The sequence below is a fragment of the Triticum aestivum genome, chromosome 4B, assembly GCF_018294505.1.
Source record: "Triticum aestivum cultivar Chinese Spring chromosome 4B, IWGSC CS RefSeq v2.1, whole genome shotgun sequence".
NCBI lineage: Eukaryota > Viridiplantae > Streptophyta > Magnoliopsida > Poales > Poaceae > Triticum > Triticum aestivum.
Genome location: NC_057804.1, coordinates 602,749,791 through 602,768,064, shown reverse-complemented (window position 1 = coordinate 602,768,064; position 18,274 = coordinate 602,749,791).

The following is an 18,274-nucleotide window of genomic DNA, read 5'->3' as shown; positions in this document are numbered from 1 at the left end:
TGGGAGAATTATGGAGCTATGCGCCCAGCGGGCCATGTCACTACTTGGGCTGAGTTCAGCGAGGCTTTCCGTGAACATCACATTCCGGAGGGTCTCATGGACCGTAAACGTGAAGAATTTTGCAGTTTCACCCAAGGCCGACTTTCTGTGGATGCCTATAGCAGAGAGTTTGGTAATCTCGCCCGATATGCAACTGAGGAAGTGTCTACTGACGCCAAGAAGCAAGCAAGGTTCCGTAAGGGCCTTAGTCCTGAGCTTCGCCGCGACCTCCGTCTGCATGAGTGCACATCTTTTTCGAAACTTGTCAACAAAGCCATCAGTGCTGAAACCGGTCAGACTGACTATGACGCAACACGCAAGCATGGACGTGACATGGGTTCCTCGTCCGGTGCTGGTCCTCAGAAGCGCCGCGTGTGGGTACCCAACACCGCCCTGCCACCCAGGTTCACACCGAGGCCATCTTTCCAGGCGCCTCGCCCCGTTCAACAGTCTGCTCCAGCCAAGCCCTATGGGGGTCCAACCAATAATGCTCCTCCACGTACCAGTTCCGTGACTTGTTTCAAGTGTGGGGAATCTGGTCACTATATGCGTGAGTGTCCCCAGACCAACCCCAATCAATCTGCTAAAGCTGTTGGCCGTGGCAAGCCGACAGGGAAAGTGTTTCATGCTAAACCGGTCACCGCTTCACGTGGCCATGTCAACTGTATCTCTGCCGAAGAAGCTCAAGAGGACCCCAACGTCGTTCTCGGTACGCTTCTTGTTAATTGCCACCCGACATCTGTTCTTTTCGATACAGGAGCCTCTCATTCTTTTATATCTGAAAATTATGCTCGTTTGCATAACGTTGCATTCTGTGACTTGCCGTCCACTATGGAAATTTCTACCCCTGGTTCTAGATGGCAGACCTCTAGGGTAAGTTATGGAAATGAAATCCAAGTCGACAGACTTGTTTTCCTCGCATCCTTGATAGCCCTTAAATCTTCAGATATTAATATCATTTTGGGTATGGACTGGATGTCAGCTCATCAAGCCAAAATTGATTGCTTCTCTAGGACTGTTCAACTCACCCATCCTTCGGGGAAGATAGTCAATGTCTTGACCCGAATAGCCAAGCGACAATTATATTCTCTTAACGCCAGCCCTTTGCCAGACCTTGAGGACGTGCCGGTAGTCCGTGACTTCCCGGATGTCTTTCCAGAGGAATTGCCAGGTGTTCCACCTGACAGGGATGTTGAGTTCGTAATCGACCTCATCCCCGGAACCGTTCCGATTGCTAGAAGACCCTATAAGATGGCACCCCTAGAACTAGCTGAACTTAAGAAACAACTCGATGAATCCTTGAAAAAGGGTTTCATCCGACCTAGCTCATCTCTGTGGGCTTGCCCTGTCCTGTTCGTCAAGAAGAAGGATGGTACGGACCGGATGGTTGTAGATTACCGACCTGTCAATTTGGTCACAATCAAGAACAAATATCCACTTCCCAGGATCAACGATCTGTATGATCAGCTCGCTGGATCCTCAGTCTTCTCCAAGATGGATTTGAGGTTGGGCTACCATCAAATAAAAATCAGAAACGGGGACATTCCTAAAACGGCCTTTGTTACTCGTTATGGCCAATACGAGTACACCGTCATGTCCTTCGGATTAACCAACGCTCCAGCCACCTTTTCTCGGTTAATGAACTCAATCTTCATGGAGTATTTGGATAAATTCGTCGTAGTTTATCTCGATGATATACTCATCTACTCCAAGAACGAGGAAGAACATGCCGAACATTTAAGGCTAGTGTTGAAGAAACTTCGAGAGCATCGCCTTTATGCCAAATTTTCAAAATGTGAATTCTGGTTGTCAGAAGTGACCTATCTGGGTCATGTAATATCTGGTAAAGGTATTGCTGTTAACCCTGAGCGAGTTCAAGCCGTCCTTAATTGGACTCCACCCGAATCGGTCAAGCAAGTTCGGAGTTTTCTAGGCTTAGCGAGCTATTGCCGTCGCTTTGTCGAGAACTTCTCCAAAGTTGCTAAACCCCTAACCGAACTCCTCAAGAAAGATAAGAAGTTCGAATGGACTCCACAATGTGAGCACAGCTTTCAGGAACTGAAAAGACGCCTGACCTCTGCTCCCGTACTGGTACCGCCAGACTTCTCCAAGGACTTTGTTATCTACTACGACGCCTCGCGACAAGGACTAGGTTGCATTCTCATGCAAGATCGACACGTAATTGCTTACGCTTCACGGCAATTGCACCCACATGAGGAGAATTATCCTACTCATGATCTAGAGCTTGCAGCCGTAGTCTATGCACTTAAGACCTGGCGACATTACCTCCTCGGTAATCGTTGCGAAATATTCACTGATCACCAAAGTCTGAAGTATATTTTCACCCAACCGGATTTGAATCTCAGGCAGAGACATTGGGTTGAATTGATCACAGACTTCGACTTAGGAATAACCTATACCCCAGGGAAAGCCAACGTCATGGCTGATGCGCTAAGTCGTAAATCGTATTGTAACAACCTGATGTTACAACAAAGTCAACCGCTCCTCCATGAGGAATTTCGGAAGCTTAACCTTCACATTGTACCTCAAGGTTTTCTTTCCACCTTGGTGGCAAAACCTACCCTTACGGATCAAATTATCAAAGCACAGAAGGTAGATCCGGGAATCTCCCGCATCAAGAGAAACATTCAGAAAGGAATTGCGAATTGCTTCTCCATTAATGATCAAGGGGTCGTATACTTCGGGGATCGACTAGTGGTTCCCAAAGTGCGCAACCTGAGGCGATTGATCCTTAAGGAAGCTCATGAATCTCCTCTCACCATTCATCCCGGTAGTACTAAGATGTATCAGGACCTACGCCAGAGGTTCTGGTGGACTAGGATGAAGAGAGAAATTGCTCAGTATATTGCAAATTGCGACGTCTGTCGTCGTGTAAAAGCAGAGCATCAACGGCCTGCTGGCACCCTTCAACCCTTAGCTATTCCTGAATGGAAATGGCATAAAATTGGTATGGATTTCATTACCGGTTTTCCCAGGACCAAGAGAGGGAATAATGCTATTTTCGTCGTTGTCGATCGTCTTTCCAAGGTAGCCCATTTCCTACCTGTTCGTGAGAGTATAACCGCTAGTCAGCTGGCAGATTTGTACATCTCCCGAATAGTGTCTCTCCATGGTGTTCCTTTGGAAATTAACTCGGATCGAGGAAGTCTTTTCACCTCTCGCTTTTGGGAAAGCTTCCAAAACGCTATGGGAACTCGTCTCTCTTTTAGCACCGCTTTCCACCCTCAGTCAAGTGGTCAAGTGGAACGCGTCAACCAAATTCTAGAAGACATGCTTCGAGCCTCCGTTATCTCTTTCGGAATGGACTGGGAGAAGTGCCTTCCATTTGCTGAATTCGCTTACAACAACATCTATCAATCTAGCTTGGGTAAAGCCCCTTTTGAAGTTCTCTATGGACGACGATGTCGAACACCCCTTAACTGGTCAGAGACCGGGGAAAGACAATTCTTTGGCCCGGATATGATTCAGGAAGCAGAAGAACAAGTTCGTATCGTTCGTGAAAAGTTGAAAATAGCCCAATCCCGTCAAAAGAGTCAATATGACCGAAAACATAAGGCTATGACTTTCGAGGTTGACGAGAAGGCTTATCTTCGGGTCACCCCTCTGAAGGGAACCCATCGTTTCGGTATCAAAGGCAAATTGGCTCCTCGTTACATTGGACCTTTTCGCATTCTTGCCAAACGAGGAGAAGTTGCCTACCAGTTGGAACTACCTCCGCACCTCTCCAGAGTTCACGATGTCTTCCACGTTTCTCAACTCAGGTGTTGCTTCTCGGATCCTATCCGTGAAGTGGACCACGAAACGCTTGATCCCCAAGATGATCTTACATATCGAGAGTACCCCATTCGTATCCTCGATCAAGCCGAACGTACCACGCAACGTCATAATATCAAGTTTCTCAAGGTTCAATGGTCGCACCATTCTGAGGATGAAGCAACTTGGGAAAGGGAGGATCGTCTTCGACTTGAATATCCCGCCTTCTTCTCGGAGGAACCCAAATCTCGGGACGAGATTCTTTTGAGTGGGGGTGAGTTGTCACAACCTAGCTAGTCATGCATTAGAGTGTGGCATCATGTTTACTCTTTCATTAGAAACTTGAAATGGGGATGACAGAACCCCCAGTCCCCTCTGAAACCAACTAGGGTTACTAAAATAATTTTTCAATGAACCTGAAATGCCCTTCTAAAATGCCCATCATTTTTGTCTTGGTTCAGAACCTCTGCCAAAAGTGGTGCACATTTTCCTAGGCCATCCTAGGGTTTTTGAATTAAATCATAAATATTTGAATTTGGGCATTTAAAATAATATAAAATATTTAAATGCTCAAATATCTCCAAACTAAAATGTTTCATGTTGGAAATAATCCAACTATGGGCCAGGAATAGTTTGGTGATTTTTGAAGTTGCCTAGGTATTTTATTTAATTCAACAAAGTTGCAGATATATTAAATAAAAACAGAAATAGAAAAAAAAGGGGGAAAACTTACCTGGGCTCCTCCCTGTGCGGCCCAGCCAGCTGGCCGGCCCAGCAAGCCAGCCCAGCCCACCACCGCCGTCGTCCTCCTGGCGCCAGTCGGCCAGGCGTGTGGCCGGCGCGCGCGCACGGCCGGAGCGCCACGCCACCAGCTCGTCTGCCTGCCTCCCTCGCCAGCGCGACGCCGCGGCGCTTCTTCTCGGTGCCGCCCCGATCCCCTGGCCTTATCCCCCTCTCTCTCCCGTGCTGCTCCCTCCCTCTCTCTCACGGCCGAACACCACCGTCGCCGCCGTTCGCCATAGCCGCCGTCTCCGACCACCCCTCGCTCCCCCGACTAGCTCAGGAGCTCCGCCTCGACTCCCTCTTCCTCCCCACCGCTCCACGGGTCCCCGGAAGCCCTGCATCGCCGCCACGTCGCCGTTCCCCTCTTCGGGCTCCGACCATCGTCGCCGTCGAATTCGTCGTCTCCAGCGCGTCTCCGAGCCCGCTAACCATCCCTGCAGCTCCGCGGTGAGCCCCCGGATCGTTTCCCCCTCCTCCCCTGGTTTCTCCCGACCTCTAGGCCCTAGCCCCACCTTGGCCGAGAGCTCCACGCCGCCGGCGATGTCGCCGTCGTGGCCACGGTCACCGTAGCACCCAACCGAGCGCACTATCGTGCTCCCCACCTCACCAGGAGCACGCAGCACGCACCAACGCCTCCCCAAACCCCCTGCAACACTGATCCCGACCGCACCCGAACTCCGGCCGCCGCAGCCGAGCTCGCCGTCGTCAACTCCGGCCACCCCGAGCCCAACCACCACCACCAATAGTCGCGGCTCAACCTCAGCAACACGTAGATGCCTTCCGCCGTCCATTTGGTTGCCGGAATGGCAAAAAGCACTTTCGCCGCCGTCTCGGACCTCGCCGGCGTCATGTCGCCGGTGGGGTTTGACTTGTCCGACCTGGGGTTTGACCCCCCAGGGTCACTGACGCGTGGGCCCTGTCGGACAGGTGGTTAGTTAGTCCTAATTACCGTTAGTCAACCCCCCCTGACACTGACAGTGGGCCCCAGCGCCACTAATCCCTAATTAGGATTAATTTAAACCTGTTAAACCCCCCCTGTCACTGACGTGTGGCCCCCACACGTCAGGTTTGACTTCAGCCAGCCGCAGTTGACCACTGACGTCATGCTGACGTCATGCTGGCGCAATAATTATAATTTCTGGATTTAATTAAATCAGGAAATTCCAGAATATTATTTAAACTTCAAAAATTCATAACTTTTATTCTGTAACTCCAAATTGGACAAATTATATATGAAAAATGATCAGAAAAATCCAATCTATCCATCTGTACTATTTTCATGCATGATCAAACAAGTTAAATTGATGTTTTAAGCAGAACAAGGAAAAGCACTTTAAAAGGCCATGTTTGGAGTTTGAAATTTGAATCTTTGATTCAAATTTGTTCAAACCCTTCTGGTTTTAGTTGCATTAGCCCAACACACTCATATTGCCATGTTTCATGCATGCATCATATTGTTGCACATTGTTTGGTGATGCTTGTGTATCGATGTCCTTTGCGACAGGTTCTGCCCCCGAGGAGTACCGTGATTACCCTAACGAAGAACCGTATCAGTGCATCGAACCATCAGGCAAGCAACCAACCATTTGATCATATCGATACAATCCCATGTTCTCGCTCCTGCTCTCTTTTACTGCATTAAGACAACGCGTTTCAAACTGCTGTGTGCCACGGTAGTTGAACCCATTTCCTCTGCATGACCTGTCATTGCCACAGTAACTAGATGAAACCCACTAGCATGTGTAGGAGTTGATTGAGCCATGTGTATGTGTTGTTCCTACCTTGCTATGACTACTATGCTTAGAGTCGTGTCAGGTCTGGTTCATCTGGGTGATGGGCTAGAGTGAAATGTTAATGTCGGTAATGAGAGTGGTGTGGTGAACACGATTTGGTAAAGGTATCGATGAGAGGCCATGTAGGAGTACATGGTGGGTTGTTTCATTGAAGCCGACCTTAAGCACTGAGATCTGTATGTGTGATTTAAGAATCAGCTACTACCATGAATTGGGCCCGAAACCAATGGACCCTCTCGGCTTCTTATTCACCCTAGTTCTCCGTCCAGGAGTTGCAAGTAGTTTCTGGTGTTTGTAGCCTACTGGAGGCCGTGGACAGCGCTGACCGTAGGGGTGGGCTGTGATGCGGTAGGTACGTGGCCGGGTGTACCGAATACCCGTTAGGTATCTCGGGAACCCTGTTCACATCGTTCGGGGCCGTATGGGAAACCTCGGCCGGACTCCCTGCGGATGGAACCTGAATAGGCGATAAACCTGGACTGGAGGCTTAGGTGATTAGGTAGGTCGTGGCCGACACCCATGTTGGGCTTCCGCTTGAAGGTTGCCGAGTACATGTCGTGTAAACGACGGTAAGTGGTGAGAGCGTGTATGAAGAAGTACACCCCTGCAGGGTTAACATGATCTATTCGAATAGCCGCGTCCGCGGTAAAGGACTACTTGGTTGCCTATACAGTTCATAGACAAGTAAATGGAAACTACTAAAAGCCTCAAGATAAGTGTGAGTGCCGAGGATGGCTCTTCCATAGGAAGACGGAGGTGGATCCTTGGTAGTGTATTGAAGTGGTGAGTAGTGGACTCGTGTGCGCAAAACCATTTCAAGTTGGAGTATCGTAGGATAGTCTAGCCAAGAGTCAAAGCTGGCTTGCTGCAATAACTCCACCAACCCTTCTTGATACTATGCATGTATGTAGGATCTGATGTAAGTCTTGCTGAGTACCTTTGTACTCATGTTGCTATAATCTACATTTTTACAGAAGACGCTGCAACCCCTTCTGATGGGTTCTATGTAGACGTTGACATCAACGAGTAGGCTAAACACCCAGGTGGTGACCCTGAGCTTGTGAAGGACCACGTAGTATAGCTAGGCTTTCCAAGCCTCTTTTATTTTACTAGTTGTCTGTACTCAGACAAGTTACTTCCGCTGCTGGTTTGTATGATTGTATGACTTGTATGTTGGGTCATGAGACCCGTACCTTTGTGTATGTTGTGTATGGCTCCCTGAGCCCTAAATAAAGTACTTGTGTCATAGAGTCATGTTGTGATGCTTCGTTGTATTTGCACATATCGAGCATATTGTGCGTATGATTGTAATGCTTGGTATGTGTGGGATCTGACTATCTAGTTGTTTATCTTTAGTAGCCTCTCTTACCGGGAAATGTCTCCTAGTGTTACCGCTGAGCCATGGTAGCTTGCTACTGCTCTGGAACACTTAGGCTGGCCGGCATGTGTCCTTCTTCGTTCCTGTGTCTGTCCCTTCGGGGAAATGTCACGCTTTGAGTACCGGAGTCCTGTTAGCCCGCTACAGCCCGGTTTACCGGAGTCCTGCTAGCCCAGTGCTACAGCCCGGACCCACTTGCTGATGACCGACACGTTCGAAGCTGGGTCATGGATGCCTGTCCCTGTAAGTCTGTGCCACTTTGGGTTTACGACTAGTCATGTCAGCCCGGGCTCTTTATCATATGGATGCTAGCGACACTATCATATACGTAAGCCAAAAGGCGCAAACGGTCCCGGGAAAAGGTAAGACGACACCCGTGGGAATACCGTGCGTGAGGCCGCAAAGTGATATGAGGTGTTACCAGCTAGATCGATGTGACATCGAGTCGGGGTCCTGACATAGAGTGAGAGCGATTTGAAATACAGGCAATGCATTGCTTTTTTAATTCATATATAAACATTAATTAGTGCACTCCATGTTGTTAGTGTGAAGCACTTTATACATTTGTCACTTACATGGATACATTCCAAATAACTAGCTATGAAATAGAATACATGTTGAATTCAACGTAAAGGGGGTTTCAAAGATTCGAATTCACAGGAAGTGCATTCATCTATTTGAACCCGAGATAATGGCATTTGTAAATCAGATCTAAAAGGGGGCATCAATCTTTGTTGTGCATTTGAACATGCTATATATTCATACGCATGTCTAACTTTTTTTTGCAACCAAGGAGATTATATCTGGAACCATGCATGAACTGAGGTAAGTTGCATATTTTTTAATATATACTCGTGTACAATGTATATTCAAATGTACCCCCTCCATTCCAAAATAATCGTAGCTTTAGGATTTTCAAGAGTAAAGATTTTCAAAGTTTGACAAATCCTGAAAGTTCAATTCAAGAGAATCGAAAACGTTAATGCTTCTGCTCCCAAATATTGAACGAAGTGTCAAATAAGCCTCGGTCACCCGAAACCGCACGAAACTAATGTTTGGTGGTAGGAAATTACTGTCCTGACTCTTGCCCGTGTAGCCTATCGACCCGATGTCCAAAGGTCTAAACCAGGGTAGGTTTGTAACTTCACCAAGATGCTAGTCTCAACCGCCTCCGAGAAGCATTCATACGCCGTGGGCGCCTAAACACCCATGCGCTCGGCCGAAATCTATCCCGCCCACCATTTGGGATACCTGAGATTACTGTCCTACCACTGGTACGCGTCGGTGCTATACAAATGGTTTTTAACCCCTTTCCGCGACGACATTCGGAACCGTCACCTAGTGAGTGTGGGGCGATAAGGGGGGTCCTTCCCACACGACCCAGAAACTGCCAGGGATATGCCCTCCTGGCACACACGCTCGGCAAAATGAGGTCGTGTGCGACCGACAAGCGAGCAAATACAGTTATACGTACAGTAGTGCTAAAAAAATACAATTATACACGCGGAATCATTTCCGGTCGGAAGTTCATCCCACACAGTCATGTCAGGACCCCGACTCAATGCCACATCGATCTAGCATGTAACACCTCATATCACTTTGCGGCCTCACGCACGGTATTCCCACGGGTGTCGCCTTACCTTAGCCCGGGACCGTTTGCGCCTTTTGGCACACGTATATGACAGTGTCGCTAGCATCCATATGATAAGGAGCCCGGGCTGACATGGCTAGTCGTAAACCCAAAGTGGCACAGACTTACAGGGACAGGCATCCATGACCCAGCATCGAACGTGTCGGTCATCAGCGAGTGAAACCAGGCTGTAGCACTGGGCTAGCAGGACTCCGGTGAACCGGGCTGTAGCGGGCTAACAGGACTCCGGTATTCATCGCGTGACATTTCCCCGAAGGGACAGACACAGGAACGAAGAAGGACACATGCCGGCCAGCCTAAGTGTTCCGGAGCAGTAGCAAGCTACCATGGCTCGGTGGAAACATTAGGAGACATTTCCCCGTAAGAGAGGCTACTAAAGATAAACAACTAGATGGTCAGATCCCACACATACCAAGCATTTCAATAACATACACACAATATGCTCGATATGTGCAATACAACATGGCATCACAAAATGACTCTACGACTCAAGTAGTTTATTCAATAGGCTCCGAGGAGCGAGATATTACAAACATGGGTCTCATGACCCAACACTCAGAGCATACAAGTCAAAGCACAAGCGGAAGCTATCATGTCTGAGTACAGACAACTATAAATGAAAAAAAAAGCTGAGAAGCCTGACTATCTATCAGATCCTGCCGAGGGCACAAGATCGTAGCTGAGGTATCAAGCTAAACGTCGAAGTCCACACGGAATTACTAGTGAGACTGAAGTCTCTCTGCAAAAACATAAAATTGGCAAACATGAGTACAAATGTACCCAGCAAGACTTACATCAGAACTATCTACATATGCATCATTGTCAACAAAGGGGTGGTGGGGTTTAACTGCAGCAAGCCAGCTTTGACTCGGTGGCTATCCTAAACTACGACTGCAAGTAACTTTTTGAGGTGGCGCACACGAGTCCACATATTCACCATATCAATACACCACTATGGATTCGCTCCCGTCTCCCTGCGAGAACGCCATCCATAGCACTCACGCTTATCTTGCGTATTTTAGAGTATCCACTTTCACTTGTCTATGAACTGATATAAGCAACCCAGAAGTCCTTTTCCGCGGACACGGCTATTCGAATAGATGATGTTAACCCTGCAGGGGTGTACTTCTTCATACATGTTTCCACCACTTAGCGTCTGCACACGACATGTGCTTGGCAGACTTCAAGCGAAAGCCGACGTGGGTGTAGACCACGACCTACCTAAACACTCAAGTCTCTAGTCCAGGTTTATCGCCTATTCGGGTTCCATCCATGAGGAGATCCGGCCGGAGTTTCGCTCACAGCCCCAAACGATGTGAACAGGGTTCCCGAGATACCAAACGGGCATCCGGTACACCGTGCCACGTACCTACCGCATCACAGCCCACCCCTACAGTCAGCGCTGTCCACGGCCTCCAGTAAGCTACAAACACCAGAAACTACTTGCAACTCCTGGACAGAGGACTAGGGTGAATAAGAAGTCGAGCGGGGTCATATTTCAGGGCCCAATGTATGGTAGTAGCTGAATCATGGATCACAAACACAGAACTCAGTTCCTGAGGACGGCTTCAATGAGACAACCCACCATGTACTCCTACATGGCCTCTCACCGACACCTTTTACCAAATCGTGTTCACACACTTAGCTCACACATAGTAGGACATGTTCACACACCTCTGATTCATCCCCGATGAATCAGACCTGACTCAACTCTAAGCAGTAGCAGGCATGACAAACAAGCATGAATGAGTAGGCACAACAGGGCTCAAACAACTCCTACTCATGCTAGTGGGTTTCATCTATTTACTGTGGCAATGACAGGTCATGCAAAGGATAAAGGGGTTCAGCTACCGCAGCAAGTAACAGATGAATCGGTGTTGTCCTAATGCAGTAAAAGAGAGCAGGAGCGAGAGAGTAGGATTGTATCGGAATGAACAAGGGGGTTTTGCTTGCCTGGCACTTCTGAAGATAACATTGAGTCTTCATCAGTGTCAACGATCACATCATCGGTATCACGTCTATCGAGAGGGGATAATTACCGGCAACACAGAAGGGAATACAATCAATGCAATGTACAATATGATGCATGATCATGACATGGCAAAATGAATGTGTTTTGGGCTAATGCAACTAGCAACGGATTAAATGAAGTTGGTTTGAATACAAGATTCAAATTCAAACTCCATATGTGATTATTCAAATGCCATTCACTTCATTTGCCCTAAACAGTAGTGATAAGTTGTTCTAACATGCATGAAAATGGTACAGATGGATTCCTTGAATTTTTCTGATAATTTTTCATATATAAATTATTTAATTTGGAGTTACGGTTAATTTTGTATGATTTATTGAGGTTTAAACAATTTTCAGGAATTTTCTGATTTATTTTAAATCCAGAAAATCATTTAATGCATCAGCATGACATCACCTTGACGTCAGCAGGTCAACAGGGCGCCTCCAGGTCAAACCTGACCTGTGGGACCCATATGTCAGCGTCACAGGTTAAACAGGGGGGGTTTATTTTAGTTTAATTAAGGATTAGGGCACTAGGGCCCACATGTCAGTGGCTCTGGGGTTAGATTAGGTGGTGATTAGCTTAAGCTAATCACCTGATGGCGGGGGCCCACCTGTCAGTGTCAGCAGAGGGGGTAGTTAAAATAAAATAACTAAACTAATTAACAGGGGGGGCTGGCCCCACCTGTCATCGACCCAGAAGGGGGGGGGTCCCGCCGTGGTCAACGTGGTCAGACCCACCGGCGGCTTGACGCCGGCGAGGCCAGACGCGGTGGTGCGCGTCGGAAACCAACTACAGGGGCTCTTTTGGCGCGCAAGGGAGCAGCTACGGGGAGAGGGTGGAGTGGCGCATCCAACGGTGGCGGTGGCGGAGGCTGGGGTGGCCGGAGCTGCCGGCGGCGAGCTCTTTTGCGGCGGCCGGAGCTCGGGCGAGGTCGGGGTTGGCGTTCGGGGGCACGGGAGGGGAAGCTAGTGGCGGCTACGGGCTCCTGGAGACGTGTTGAGTGCGGTGGTGTGCTCGGCTTCGAGCTGCAACGGCTCCAGCCACGGTGGTGACGAGCACGGCGGCGACGAGCTCTCGGGTCCGGCGGAAAGGCGGCTAGGGTACGGGAACGAGCGCGAGAGGAGGGGGAATGGAAGAGTAGCTCACAGGGGTTTGCGACGGTGGCCTCGGGAGCTCGGGGAGGCACCCGAGCCGACGAATTTGACGAAGATGGCCGGCGGTCCCGAGGTTGAAGAAGCCGGCGGTGGCGACGTTGCAGGGGCTCCCGCGGTGCGCTTCTCGGCGAGGAGGAAGAAGTGGTCGAGGCGGATCCCCTGGGTACTTCGGGTGGCAGCGAGGAGCACGGTGGCTACGGCGAACGGCGTCGGCGACGGACGAGCTCCGCTCGGGCGCGTGCAGGGAGGAAAGCAGAGAGAGAACGGGGTCCAGGGGAAGAGAGGGAGGTGCAGGGGGCGAGGGCGTCTCCGTGGCGTCGCGAGGGAGGCTCGGGAACGCCTCGGTGGAAGCAGGAGGTGGCCGAGGCGGCATCGGCGCTCGCCACCGAGCTGCTTCGGTGCGAGGGGAGGAAGAAGACAAGGGGGAGGGAGGAGGTGGGCTGGCCAGCGGGAGGAGCTGGGCCGGCTACAGGTAAATGCCCAGGTGGGCTGCAGGTAATGTTTCCCTCCCTCTCTCTGTTTTTCCTATTTTACTTCTGTTTTCTATTTTTCTGACATTTGTTTGATTTAATAAATATATTAAATCATTTAATTTTATTATGCCAATTTTTGTAGGGGCTAATGGTATTATTCCAGAGCTCTTTTATAATTGGCATAATTTTGGACCATATTTCATATATATAGAAATATCTTTCCAATGCAAATATTTATCGAATTAATCCAAATGGCCAAATAAATGTCCATGAGCTCCTAAAAATATTGTTTTGATTTTTATCTCTGTCCAATATTTTCAGAGGGCAACATGAGCATTTTCTTGGACCCTTTTGGGGAATTTTTTTATTTGGGTCATTTTCAAAATGATTCTGAGGGTTCCACCAATCCTCATTTCAAATTTAAATGAAATTTAAACATGATGCACACATGAAGCTAGCCTAGAGCATTACCAGAAGCTAGGGATGTGACAACTCACCCCCACTAAACAAGAATCTCGTCTCGAGTTCAAGCGTAGGGTAAGGTGAAGGGGAAACGCAACTAGTATAATCTTCACGATCCAGGGTGCACTTCAGTTGAACGTTGATTTGAACACCATCTTTGTCTTGATGTCTTGCTCTGAGAACTCCAGCTATCATGACCAAGAAGAGGAAAGGAAAACTCTAGAACAATCGATCTTCGAGAAGACCGAACAACTTAGGATCAACTCATGGATGAGACATAGCAACATCTCTTGAGCTGAGAGACGAAGCACAGATCCGAAGAAAAAGGAGTGAAGCAGATGACGAGGGTTCACTAGGTAGACAACAATTTCACGCTTAAGAAGGTGGTAAACAATTGTCAACGTAGCGAGGAGTTGAGTTGCCATGATACCACAACGAGACACCTTCGGAACCGTGACTCGTAGAGATATTCCCTTAAGTGGCAAAAAGAATTACTTTTGATTCAGAATCATTGAAACTCTTTAAACCAGCCTAAGACAATTCTCGAGCGATCGTTTGGAGGGGGTCGGTAGAATGGCATACTCAAACTTGGATGATGTGGATTACCTTGTTGAAGACAACGTAATGGATGATTTTTGCTTATCACCGGAAATGGAAGGATCCATGGTAGAATGACACATTGGCGGTGCAAGCTGGGAACAAAATGCAAATGCTGGGAATGATTCTGGTAACTGGGGAAGAACCCAACAATAGAGAGTGAATTCACTGTTGGAGTGGTATAGCATAATCGAAGAATCTGGGGCAATCCCAGCTAGTGCCGATGATAAGACGTAGCGCTTGTGCGTGCTCTCAAGAACTTAAGCATTTCCACAATCATCAAGGTTTTATCAACAACCGCGTCAAGGGTGCTGACAACACAACATACTACCATGATGAATAGCGATGGACGATGCAGATGCGAAGGAGGATAACACTTTCTCAGATTTCACCTTAGCGAGGCCAAGCAAATAAAATCTGGATGATCGACCGAGAGACATTTAGCACTCCGCTTCTAATGTTCTCCCTTGATGTGCTAGTATAACCCATTCATAGATATGGTTTGATATCTAAAACATCAAGTAAAAGGTCGGACTTCGGGAACACAATAAGCATAAGGCACAACTAGGAAGTAAATCCTATGAAGTCCTTATGGGAAGGTGGCCAACTGCTTCAATCAAGATACCACAATAATAGATCCTTCGGCTGGGTGGTGCTGGCCACGACATCCACTTTACCGGTTATCAAGGGACCAATATTATAGTTCTTGGGAAATGTTCCAAACCATCATATCTGCCTGAGATTCAGATCTGGTTGGTGTCAGGATATTCCAGACTCATCGAGTCTAGGAAGAAAAATGAAAGTTTGCAACACAATTCGACGAGATGACGTTGCGAGATTCTCGGGAAATGAACTACGATAGCAAGCTCCAAAACATGAGCTGGTTCTGCTACAAACATGTGAACACGTTGTCCAAGACAAGCATGACCACAAAGTAGTCTTATAATAAAACACTACCGAGTTCAGGAGGGGGAACCATCAGCGAGGATATCGAAGTTTTGTACAAATCCGTCTGGTACCTTCGGGACTAGCACTTAAAACTTATTAATCTTGAACAAATCAATCAGTGGCTTGGTGTGCTAGGGACCCATATAGAATGGAGGTTGCAAGTCTCCGAACCACAGAATACTTCGCACGTATGCATGACTGATTTGGGATGATTCCAAAGGAAACAACATTGACTTTCTCGAATCCACGGCGGCAACTTGCATCAAATGCACATGGACTGGAGGAAGTCACTTCTTACATCCGAACATTTGCTCCATGAACTAGCATGAAGAAATGCTTTCAAAAGTTTCCAACACTAGCTTAATGTTCAACAACACCATGGAGGAGAGAAGGATGTTGCCAATGGGCTCAACAACAACTCATCCGGGTTTCCTTTTAAAAGGAATTCCATAGTTAAGTGAACAAGTGATAGCATTGGTCAGACCAAAGATGTAAGGGTGTATGCTCGAGGGATCAACCACGAGTAAGGCAACATTACGAGCATCGTTGGTACTGATTTGATTTGACGATAGCCCACACTCAAATCAAAGAATTGATAAGACAATAGGTCCAGCAACTGATCACAGGGACCAATCGATGAAGATATCATCTTTCTTCAACACACACTACACAAGAATATCCCTTTGGAACGAACTAAGTCAGACAAGCTTTTATCTTCCAACTCTCCAAGTTGTTGTCTAGCTTAACCAACTAGCTCAGGGATATCTAACATCGATTCTTGGAGAGAAGGTGGTTCACAAGAAACCAACTTGATCACGGGCTCAACATAACGGTCAGGTGACGACCTGGTGATACTTCCGAGAAGATATTCAGAAAATCATGAACCACCGGTATGTTACTAAGCTCGAGAACAATCTCGCTTTTGAGGGCAAGACGATATGATCAAATGAGTGAGGACTTGACAAGATCCTAACTCATCAATCGAAGGGTGCACCGAAATAAGGACTAGGTAGCACGATCAATCTTAGAATGATGATTTAATAACCAACACACTAAGAAAGAAATTATTGTCCTTTAACTACCAAGCAACAAGGTTGCTAGGAGTATTGGTTTCACACATCATGATTCACTTGTCGGCACTCCGGCTGCAACAACACGGAACCGAGGAATGAAAAAGGATGGCGAGAGATATCACTATGTCAAGAATTCACAAAGGGTAGTGCAATTCTCATGAAATTCCTGTCATAAGGAAGGTAATACTTCAGGGTAGAGCAGACCAGAAGCTGGATTGTAACTTGATCTGCGGAACACAACTACTTGACCCAATCCTTAAATATGGATGAGGTACTGGAGTTTGTTTCTCCTAGTCATTCCGGAATAGAATGGCTTGACAGACCACAAGAGTAATAGGCATCGGTGAACGAATGCACACATAATCTTGACTATCAATTGATAGACGAGGGTCAGAAGACAACTAAAGGGACAACTCAAAGAACATATAATTTTCTGAGTTGTGGATGCATGGTTTAGCATGTCGAACGAATTCCACATATTTCTTCCGGATAACCCATGCAGAAAGGTAGAACTGGCAGAGTCACAATATAGCATGGAGAACTCATAGAGGGCCTGTTGTGATCTTTTGATCCAACAAACTTCTGCCATAATGGTTCATGGTATTTGGAAGAACGATATACCACGGACCTCGAGGACTATCGCAAAGGTTACTAATATACTAAAGGAACTAGCAACACTATCAACATGATGTAAGTAGGGTGAATATCGGGTTTAAGAACCCAGGAATAGAATACCTATTACTAAGTAGCATCACGGGATGCTTCCGAGAATAAAAGCCAGAATCATCACACTGGGATCACAAAACATTGCTAGATTACTAGGTGACTCCCTAAACACCTAGGGCCACAATAATATCTCCAACATATATGTCAAGGTAACGAAGTACCTCAACTCACTGATTAGTGTGGTTAATCTGGCCCATGGGAACATTGAAACGGGAAGAAAGGATTTGCAATTGCATCAGACTACTTAGAAACCTGGGATGACTCGACAGCATAACGGCTGTAAATGCTCAGAAAAGATTTGAGACATTCACAAAAATGGTGGCATAACCACTCAGAAGCACAATATCAAGGTTCCGAGATCAACAACTCACATACGGAAGTAGTAGGAACTGAACTGAGACTTAAATCCAACAATCTTATAAGTCTACTGATTAGTAACTCGTGATCCTGATAGAAAGAAGAGATAGCCTAGCTCTTAATCCCCGCAGGAAAGATAAGATGACTCAGATCAGAAGGCATAAGGTACAAGGAGTAAAAAGAGCCTTACGTTCCATCCCACAATCAATTCCCTTATATAACTAAAGAATTTCTAGACTCAACTTCGACCAGTTTGGCTTGGTAATCCTACAGGCAGTCAAGCTCTGATACCAACGCTGTCAGGACCCCGACTCAATGCCACATCGATCTAGCATGTAACACCTCATATCACTTTGCGGCCTCACGCACGGTATTCCCACGGGTGTCGCCTTACCTTTAGCCCGGGACCGTTTGCGCCTTTTGGCACACGTATATGACAGTGTCGCTAGCATCCATATGATAAGGAGCCCGGGCTGACATGGCTAGTCGTAAACCCAAAGTGGCACAGACTTACAGGGACAGGCATCCATGACCCAGCATCGAACGTGTCGGTCATCAGCGAGTGAATCCAGGCTGTAGCACTGGGCTAGCAGGACTCCGGTGAACCGGGCTGTAGCGGGCTAACAGGACTCCGGTATTCATCGCGTGACATTTCCCGAAGGGACAGACACAGGAACGAAGAAGGACACATGCCGGCCAGCCTAAGTGTTCCGGAGCAGTAGCAAGCTACCATGGCTCGGTGGAAACACTAGGAGACATTTCCCCGTAAGAGAGGCTACTAAAGATAAACAACTAGATGGTCAGATCCCACACATACCAAGCATTTCAATAACATACACACAATATGCTCGATATGTGCAATACAACATGGCATCACAAAATGACTCTACGACTCAAGTAGTTTATTCAATAGGCTCCGAGGAGCGAGATATTACAAACATGGGTCTCATGACCCAACACTCAGAGCATACAAGTCAAAGCACAAGCGGAAGCTATCATGTCTGAGTACAGACAACTATAAATGAAAAAGGCTGAGAAGCCTGACTATC